This window comes from Salvelinus sp. IW2-2015, unplaced genomic scaffold (genome assembly GCF_002910315.2).
Source record: "Salvelinus sp. IW2-2015 unplaced genomic scaffold, ASM291031v2 Un_scaffold1131, whole genome shotgun sequence".
Taxonomy (NCBI): Eukaryota; Metazoa; Chordata; class Actinopteri; order Salmoniformes; family Salmonidae; genus Salvelinus; species Salvelinus sp. IW2-2015.
In genome coordinates this window covers 270,747-281,008 of record NW_019942744.1, presented here as the reverse complement: position 1 = coordinate 281,008, position 10,262 = coordinate 270,747, and positions in this window count along the sequence as shown.

The following is a 10,262-nucleotide window of genomic DNA, read 5'->3' as shown; positions in this document are numbered from 1 at the left end:
ATCGAAGCCAGAGATCATATTCACCTTTAAAAAGTTCTTCCATGAGCCGAGTACAGGTCCTATTTTCGCGCCCAGGAAAAAATACAAGTGCGCCGTCTCAGTCCAAGAGGTGTGTTCAGTCCCCTGGTCGAGATAATCAACTGATTTTTCTCTCACTTCCGCATGACACCCAGACGAAGGCGATATGAGTACTGGTTTCTACAGTCATAAGTGACATGCCCTTTTATAGACAAGCTCCTGAAGAGAGAGTTCGCTTTTGAAATCTCACTTCCGGTTAGGAAATGGTCTGTAAAAGGTGTTCTTTTCACTTAGAGAAATAATTCAAACGTTTTAGAAACTAGAGACTGTTTTCTATCCACAAGTAATAATAATATGCATATTGTACGAGCAAGAATTGAGTACGAGCGTTTAAAAATCATACGATTTTCCCCAAAAGTGAAAATAGCACCCCCTGGTCCCCAACAGGTTTTAAGACATGATCACTTACTAATCAGTACTACTTATACTTGTACAAAGTGTAATGAAGGTAATAATTTAAAGTAAGGGACCCTAAATGTTTATGTTCAATACACAAATATTAATGTTCAACAGTAACTTGTTAAGTTCAGAATACATACTGCAGTTTATTGTCAAAAAGTAAATAAAACACAAAAGAGTAAGTATTAGAACTTAAAAGACAGCCATATGGGTGGTGAAAACACCCGCCGCGGTCACTCGGCAATGGCCCATGACCAGGGAGTAACGTCCATCTCAAACAATCAGTAATCTGCGCCGCTCTGAATTGTCAACAAGGCAATATGGTGCATCGTCCAGAAACATACAAAATCTCATCTCTATAAAAAATATATTAGAATTTTCAAAACTAGTTTTGAATTGGGATGGAAGATAAAGTAGGCAGTCTCAGGGCTACTGCTCAACCCGCATGCAGCTTAGAGGGAACATTAGTTCTAAGCCATGCTAAAAAAAACTGTTTAGCATGGTTAAATCTGTGACGCAAAAATGGGAATCTTGTTTTGTGAGAATCTGAGTATTCCCTGCTCATCCACTGTCCCATTAGCCCAGCCAGCCAATTAATTAACTCAATCACCACTGTAAAAGGCATCTAGACGTTATTTCCCCTTGCTTCCAGACTAACATTTGGTTTGCAACAACAGGGGTTTGTACACTCTAAAATGGCAACCTAACCGATAGAATGTACTGACAGCCAGCTTGGGACAAGACCTTTATTTTCACTGAGGAATGAAATAGTAGGTTATGAATACATTTTTCAAAATAAAGCGTTTTATTTAATTGGTAACCAATTTTAGAAAAACAACTGTACACTCAAAGTTTTGCTAAATTACTTTTTTAGCACGGCTGTGCTGATCTACCGCAGCACAGCCATGCTAAAAAAGTAGTTTAGCACATCCTCTCATGTAGAATTACTTTATTATACCATGGCATTGTTGAATACTTGTTTCTGATTGGCTTGAAGGGCATTCTAGAGYGTGCATTATTTCCTTATAACACACAGTATATCAGCACAGTAGAATTCAATGGCTATATGTCATTCTTACATGTTCTATGTTTGAGCTGCTTTTGAAAGCAAAATTTGAMTTGAAAACATTATTGGCTTTGTCGAATTCGATGTTCATAATAGCAAGCTAGGACTGATGGTTTGGTTAGCTAAACTAGCAMGTCTGTTTGGTTACCAAGGCAAATACTGTAGCTATCTATTAAAYTTGCTAGCTACTTCAGTGGATGTTGAACACATTTCTACCTGCAAATGAACACATTTCTAGTGACAAAYGTGATAAATAATAGCCATGGTATAAATGGGATAATCAATTTGGGGCTCTATGCGTTCTCTGGAAAATGATGCAACTCCTTGGAAGGTTAGTTCCACTCTGCTAACGCATTCATAGAACACAACTTCCATGTCGTTAATTAATATTCCATAGAAAGTATAGCCCTTGATTATCCCTTACATAACCTATCATTTCAGTTTAGAGTTATGTTATACATTTACGCCTAATTAAATTTCATTTCTTAAATCCATCCAACCCTTAACAGATTAGATTAGAACATACTCACAATCAAGAAAATATATAAAATAAATACATCTCTTAGCTCTTAGAAACGAATATGAAAATCTATCACAAAAGCACCCCATTTAATACCAGAAAAAGGAATAAAATGGAAGTAATGTCAAAATGGTTTACATACCCAGAAGCAAGACTGTTCCAGCAATGACAAAAGAACATATGGCTTGGCATTTGAACTAAAACGCATTGTTCCTCCAATAGTGTCACCAAAAGATTTCGTTGATCCTATTAATACTGGTCACAAGTAAGATAGTAGATAAATCTATCACCAGTATTGTAAATCAATCCTGGATTTAGGACCCAGTAAAATATGTTTGATACCAGTTTAAACTGGTGTGACAGGCAAACTAGTGTGATAGAAAAATGTGTGTGTATGTATTTTGTGTAGCCTATAATAAAGGAGGGGCTCCTTCCTGTTTCTTTCTCTTTGGCTGTGTAAAGGAGAGTGTAACTGGTGGCAGTAAAGTCAGACGCAGATAGCAGAACTAGGTCATGGCCGGAGCAGTTTAATTTCAAAATCAACGACATAAAGAAAATATCAACATGGGTACAAAACCCGATACGTACCAGTAACCATGTGCACAAGCACTTACAACAAACAATTCCACACAAAGACATGGGGGAACAGAGGGTAAATACACAACACTTAATGAGGGAAATGAGAACCAGGTATGTAGGAAAACAAGACAAAACAAATGGAAAATGAAAAGTGGATCGACGATGGCTAGAAGACCGGTGACGCCGACCACTACCCGAACAAGGAGAGGAACCGACTTCGGTGAAAGTCGTGACAGGCTGATTACCAAATACCCCCTTCCGCTCACCCCTCCATTTGTGTATTCATGCAAGCCTCGACCATATGCACAAGTGTCCAAAGCTGAGGGAGGGAAAATGATGGAGGGTATATGGGCTAATTAGACCCTCCGATAGCCAGTTTGATGAGTCAGCTACACTGCAGGCTTCAGAGCGAAGTGGTAAAGATGCAGTAAAGAGGTCAATGGAACTGACCAAAACAAAGGAAATGCCATGGAAACATGTGGAGGAAAGATCCCGAATCTGTTCCTCCATAGCGTAAAGCTGTTGGTACTCGTCGATTTCCTTCAGGATCTCCTGTATCCAGATTTCTCTTTACTGCAACCAGTTGTTTTACGAAAGATAACAATGAGTCTTTCCCATGACGACGAAAGTGTCTGTAGTACAGCCAGCTAACGTAAACTCGCGTAAACTCGTACATCGCCTTGGTCCGTACAATTTCCCTTATTTTAGCGCCCCAGATCAACTGTAATGTCAATACCATTGTAAAGCACAATTTCTCCCCTTTCCAACATGATCAATTACATGACCTAAACGCTGCCTGTTTCTGCATAATTCAAGCAGGCAATGAGCCCCGTTGGGTCTTTTTAAAATGGCTGGTGAGGAAGCAAAACTAATGCGTGATAGTGAGAAGAGAAGATGTTGTGTGGGAAAATGCTTTTTTTCACTCGATCTGTCCAACTTATCACCTTATCGCCTCTAAAATGTAAATAAAACACTATAAAGAGTTTATATAATGTGTCATTACATACCTATTTGAAGGTTTGTGTCGAATTTGAATCGGGTTTTTAGGGCGGTGCTAAAGTGATCTTAGAAGTAAACAGCGGCTTTGAAAATGATGATCGCATGCAATGATGACGCAAAAAATGACTAGGTATCCCCCTTCCCCGTCACTGTCCATTTCTTGTTTTAAACAATGAGAGAAGTGCTACACCTGTTGGAGAGAGATTGTAAGACAGAAATAGTTGCTTTATGCGTGTTGTACGTTACGACATGACACGTCACGATGTAACGGAGGGTCCGTTTTTTCAACTTTTCTCCAATACTATAGAGCCATTACCATGTCGATCAACGCTTGAATAGAAACCTAGTTCACACCCCCGATTTTGAAGTCAACACAGTCGCGTACAGTCCCATTAGTTTTCTTTGTAGCCTCGTTTGAATGTTGCGGTTGCGCACATTTTACGGAATGGGGTGAGTTACGTTAGCACTTTGCAGAATCCACGCAAAAAAAAGGAACACAAACTTACAGTCCCAGCCGTAAACGCTAACCGCGTCATGGAATCCTTAGCAACAAAACTTTAGTTCGGATTAAAATCGATTTAATGGAAATGTTTTAATGTTAACAACAAACCGTGTGTAGACAGTACAATGTCCTGTTGCGCGCTCTTATTTCTAATGGACTTCCTTTTTTTGGTGTAACAAATCATTCTGCTCTTTTTTTTAACATAACTCAAACATTCAGAACTTCGCATTAGTCCTTTTTTATTTGTCATTTTTCAGTTTATACTGGTTTTCTTTACCCCTTTCAGTACAGGATAATTATTTCATGACAAAGTCTTAACTTCTTGGCAGTTTATTTTGTCTGTGAGGTCTGACTGGCTTGGGTGTCTGTGGTCTTTCAGTCTCTGGTTTGATTCTAACCGGTGCCCCGCACATTGAATCTGTACCGGTACATCCTGTATATGTTCTCGCTATTGTTATTTTATTGCTGCTTTTTAATTAGCTATAACTTTTATTTCTTATTTTAAACTGCATTGTTGATTAGGGGCTTGTAAGTAAGCATTTCACTGTAAGGTCTACACCTGTTGTATTCGCGCGCATGTGACTAATAAAATTGTATTTTATTTTGATTTGTTATGTACTGTCTCAGATTAGGACTCTGTTCCACGATCTCTTTCAGTTGTGTGTTGTCCTTTGATTGTCGATCCGGCTCCTCAATTATATACCTCTTGTGGCGGATGAATCAGAATTAGTTGGGTAACATAGATAATTAAGATGTCTTATCTGCGTAATATGCTTATGTGATATATTGTTATTAGAATGTATCCCTTCGGACTCTGGTGTTGGCAGTTGCACTCTTCCCTCAGCTGGTGCCAGTCACCTGGGGCCTGAGAGGTCAGGCGTGTCTTTTACATGTCCCTGGTGCTATGCAGAATATCAGAAAGGGAAGAGGACAGGAGGGAACATTACATTCACATATGAAGATGTTTTACCTATTCTAAACGAATGTGGAGATGGCGTGATTAATGGGGAACCAATTACTGGTTTCCACAATGTTTGAGTCACTCCCTCCTTTGGCCTTGGGGGATGTGTGTGGTAGTGTCTGGAGTTGACAATTGATTTATGCCATTGGTCGAGTTGGTGTTTTTGTGCTAGGAGTAACAGGAACGAGATAGGAACCTCGTCTTAGGGGCCAAACTGAACAATAATTTATAGCGRWTGCTATCTGGCTACGGGATACTCCTTTCTCATTTATGAAGTCTCACTTTGTGAACTGTTCCTAATATCTGTGGTTTGTTATGTCGACTAGTGGGTGTATCTTTGCTATAAAATATCTCAGTAGCCTTTGTGTTGGGGCTCTGTCAACTAATCATCTGAGGTTGATTYGTCAACAAGCCACCGCTATTGCAAAGYTCTCACTAATAAAGATTCAGTTTACTTTWAACTCTGACYTGTGTGATAAGTTTGTCTCTCCTCATTTGATAATACAGAAATTAACCACCACACTCTTCACAAATGTTSTATTCCTTGAATACAAGGCTCCAGTTGGAGATTGAACAACCACATTTTCACTTTCTGCTCGGCATCATAGTCCCGTGTCTCCAGGTCACTCTGTGGTGTAGCTATATCTGGAAGCTTGCCCTTTAGGACCAATTGTCCGATTACACACAGTTCATTTTCTATGGGTGCAAATGCCTGGCTTGTCTCATAACACCCATTCTGAATAACATTTTTTTTCACTTCTCTTAGCTCTTTATCTGCAGCTGATGCTTCCTTCACTTCCCTTGTGGTCATTGCATTTAGAGTTGCGTTCACAGCCGCAAATGTTACATACTMCTCTGCTCTCTGTGTGTGTGTCTTTCACTGCAGTCTTTCCAATTAGACRAGACAGAGGGTCTGCAATGTTTTTCCCTGGTATGTGGATAACTCGAAAGTSAKAGGGTTGAACGAGTAACAAATTGCTGAACTGTCTCACCAATTTTCTGTGTCAGTTGATAAAATGTCGTTCTCGCGAACGCTGTTCACATGTGGCACGAAGTATGCGTTTAACGCAGCCGCAGCCACAGCCCTGACGTAGCCCGTTGTTTTTCCGGTGTCTACGAGGGTGAAGAAAATGTCCTCATCTGTCCCAGCATGATGTAGAGGCAAAGCTCTCCTCTGTTGTTTGGTAACCGCATCAACGTCACCGGACAGTATTAATCCTTTACCATCCACAAACAGCTCAAACCATATCAACCACCTGGTCAAGTGGGGACCTAGTGTAGCAGGCTCACTATAGCAGTCAAACTTTGGCACAGTGTTTTCCATCTCGGCGACACTAATTCACTTTTCAGATTGAACTATCGTTTTCAAACGTTATCCTTGTCGCCATTGTACAACCTTATACTTACTACTTGTGCTAAGTTAACTTCACTAGGATAGGGGGCAGCATTTGGAATTGTGGATGAAAAGCGTGCCCAAATTAAACTGCCTGCTACTAAGGCCCAGAAGATARGATATACATATAATAAGTAGATTTGGATAGAAAACACTCTAAAGTTTCAAACTGTTAAAATAATGTCTCAGTATAACAGGACTGATATGGCAGGCGAAAAGCCGAGGAAAATCCAACCAGGAAGTACTATTATTTTGAAAGGCTGTTTTTCCATTGTAAGCCTATCCACCATACAAAGACTTAGGACCCAGTTCACGAGCTCCGTGTCTTCCTCTACATGTGGCCAGTCTTTATTACTGGATTACTGGACAAAACGCGCAAACAAAAAGGAGGTATTTGGTCATGAGGGTCATTATCGAACAAAACGAAAATGTATTGTCTAACATGGAGACCTGGGAGTGCCACCAGATGAAGATCATCAAAGGTAAGTGATTAATTTTAATGCTATTTCTGACTTTTGTGACACTCTCCTTGGCTGGAAAATGGCTCTATTGGGTTTCTGTGGCTAGGTGCAGACGTAACATAATCCCAAAGTGTGCTTTCGCCGTAAAGCGTTTTTGAAATCTGAAACAGCAGTTGCATTTAGGAGAAGTTTATCTTTATTTCCATGAACAACACTTGTATCGTTTATCAATGTTTATGATGAGTATTTCTGTAATTTGATGTGGCTCTCTGCACTTTCACCGGATGTTTGTTTGAGACAATGCATTTCTGACCATAATGCGCCAATGTAAACTGAGATTTTTGGATATAAATTAGAGGTCAACCGGTTAATCGGAATGGCCGATTAATTAGGGCCGATTTCAAGTTTTCATAACAATCGGAAATCGGTATTTTTGGACGCCGATTTTTCAATTACTATTTTTACACACCTTTATTTAACTAGGCAAGTCAGTTAAGAACACATTCTTATTTTCAATGACGGCCTAGGAACAGTGGGTTAACTGCCTTGTTCAGGGGCAGAACGACAGATTTTTACCTTGTTAGCTCAAGGATTCAATCTTACAACCTTACGGTTAACTAGTCCAACGCCCTAACCACCTGCCTCACGAGGTGCATGTCTGTTACGCGAATGCAGTAAGATGCCAAGGTAAGTTGCTAGCTAGCATTAAACTTATCTTATAAAAAACAATCAATCAATCATAATCATTAGTTATAACTACACATGGTTGATGATATTACTAGTTTATTTAGCGTGTCCTGCGTTGCATATAATCGATGCGGTGCGCATTCGCGAAAAAGGACTGTTGTTGCTCCAATGTGTACCTAACCATAAACATCAATGCCTTTCTTAAAATCAATACACAGAGAAAATATTTTTAAACCTGCATATTTAGCTAAAAGAAATCCAGGTTAGCAGGCAATATTAACCAGGTGAAATTGTGTCACTTCTCTTGCGTTCATTGCAATCAGAGTCAGGATATATGCAACAGTTTGGGCCGCCTGGCTCATTGCGAACTAATTTGCCAGAATTTTACGTAATTATGACATAACATTGAAGGTTGTGCAATATAACAGCAATATTTAGACTTAGGGATGCCATCCGTTAGATAAAATACGGAACGGTTCCGTATTTCACTGAATGAATAAACATTTTGTTTTCGAAATGATCGTTTCCGGATTCGACCATATTAATGACCTAAGGTTCGTATTTCTGTGTGTTATTATGTTATAATTAAGTCTATGATTTGATAGAGCAGTCTGACTGAGCGATGGTAGGCACCAGCAGGCTCGTAAGCATTCATTCAAACAGCACTTTCATGCGTTTTGCCAGCAGCTCTTCGCAATGCTTTAAGCATTGCGCTGTTTATGACTTCAAGCCTATCAACTCCCGAGATTAGGCTGGTGTAACCGATGTGAAATGGCTAGCTGGTTAGCGGGGTGAGCGCTAATAGCGTTTCAAACGTCACTCGCTCTGAGACTTGGAGTAGCTGTTCCCCTTGCTCTGCATGGGTAACGCTGCTTCGAAGGGTGGCTGTTGTCGATGTGTTCCTGGTTCGAGCCCAGGTAGCGGCGAGGAGAGGGATGGAAGCTATACTGTTACTGGCAATACTAAAGTGCCTATAAGAACATCCAATAGTCAAATGTAAATGAAATAGAAATCATATAGAGAGAAAGAGTCCTATAATAACTACAACCTAAAACTTCTTACCTGGGAATATTGAAGACTCATGTTGAAAGGAACCACCAGCTTTCATATGTTCTCATGTTCTGAGCAAGGAACTTAAACGTTAGCTTTCTTACATGGCACATATTGCACTTTTACTTTCTTCTCCAACACTTTGTTTTTGCATTATTTAAACCAAATTGAACATGTTTCATTATTTATTTGATGCTAAATTGATTTTATTGATGTATTATATTGAGTTAAAATAAGTGTTCATTCAGTATTGTTGTAATTGTCATTACAAAAAATAAATAAAAAACGGCCGTCCGTCAGTCAGGAGCCGCCAGAGCCGCCCGCCAGTCAGGAGCCGCCAGAGCCGCCCGCCAGTCAGGAGCCGCCAGAGCCGCCCGCCAGTCAGGAGCTGCCAGAGTCGCCCGCCAGTGAGGAACTGCCAGAGCCGCCCGCCAGTCAGGAGCTGCCAGAGCTGCCCGCCAGTCTGGAGCCGCCCTTCAGTCCGGAGCCGCCCCTCAGTCCGGAGCTGCCTTTCAGTCCGGAGCTGCTTTTCAGTCCGGAGCTGCCCCTCAGTCCGGAGTTGCCCCTCAGTCCGGAGTTGCCCCTCAGTCCGGAGCTGCCCCTCAGTCCAGTGGGGCCATTTAGTAGGGTTGCCAATCCTAGGTCGGCGGCGAGGTTCGCCGTTCCTAGGAGGACACCCAAACGGACAAAGACTATGGTGGAGTGGGGTCCACGTCCTGCGCCAGAGCCGCCACCGCGGACAGGTGCCCACCCAGACCCTCCCCTATAGGTTCAGGTTTTGCGGCCGGAGTCCGCACCGTGGGGGGGGGGGGGTACTGTCACGTTCTGACCATAGTTCTTTTGTGTTTTCTTTGTTTTAGTGTTGGTCAGGACATGAGCTGAGTGGGCATTCTATGTTGTGTGTCTAGTTTTCCCGTTTCTATGTTTGGCCTGATATGGTTCTCAATCAGAGGCAGGTGTTAGTCATTGTCTCTGATTGGGAACCATATTTAGGTAGCCTGTTTTGTGTTGGGTTTTGTGGGTGGTTGTCTTCTGTGTGTGTCTGCACCAGACAGAACTGTTTCGGTTTTTCACATTTGTTGTTTTGTATTTTGTAGTGTTCACATTTATTGTCTTTATTAAACATGATGAACACTAACCACGCTGCGCTTTGGTCCTCTCCTTCGTCCACAGAAGAAAGCCGTTACAGGCACAGTTCCTGGAGGGAGGAATATTCCAAGTATGGTTCACCCAAACTCACTCCACAAAAAAAGGAACAGACTGGAAGACCCTAGACATATGGCCGGCTGAAAAATAAAACACGAACTACTAAAAGAAGCAAAAGAAAAGTACAATGTGCCACCATCCATGGGTGACCTATTCAGAGAGCAAGAAAAGGAGGAGAAAACACTGAACTGTAAAAGGCCCAGCTTGCACAGATCAAGAAAGGAAGTGGTGGTTTTACTCACAATATAACGGCTGCTTAAGTTGTTTCTACAGGCTCACCACAGCTTGCAGATCACCCAGGGGCATCGGGACAGCCCAGTAATGTCATGTTGGTTTTGCTGTGGTAGGTGTTGCAGGAGAA